Below are 294 nucleotides of genomic sequence, written 5' to 3'. Positions count from 1 at the left end.
ACACCTGGGGCACACCTGGGCACACACCGGGGCACACACACCCAGGCACACTTGGGGCACCTGGGCACACCTGGGCGCACCTGGGGCACCTGGGCACACCTGGGGGCACACACCGCGGCACACACACCCGGGCACACCTGGGGCACCTGGGCACACCTGGGCATACTTGGGGGCACACACAACTGGGCACACCTGGGCACACCTGGGGGGCACCTGGGCACACGACACACCTGCCTGAACTGCCCCAAGGGCTTCCTGTACTTCAACCGCCAGGTGAGCGCACCGGGGAACGCC

The sequence above is a fragment of the Corvus brachyrhynchos genome, unplaced genomic scaffold (genome assembly GCF_000691975.1).
Source record: "Corvus brachyrhynchos isolate BGI_N302 unplaced genomic scaffold, ASM69197v1 scaffold1347, whole genome shotgun sequence".
Classification (NCBI taxonomy): Eukaryota; Metazoa; Chordata; class Aves; order Passeriformes; family Corvidae; genus Corvus; species Corvus brachyrhynchos.
Note: the sequence above shows the minus strand (reverse complement) of the source record.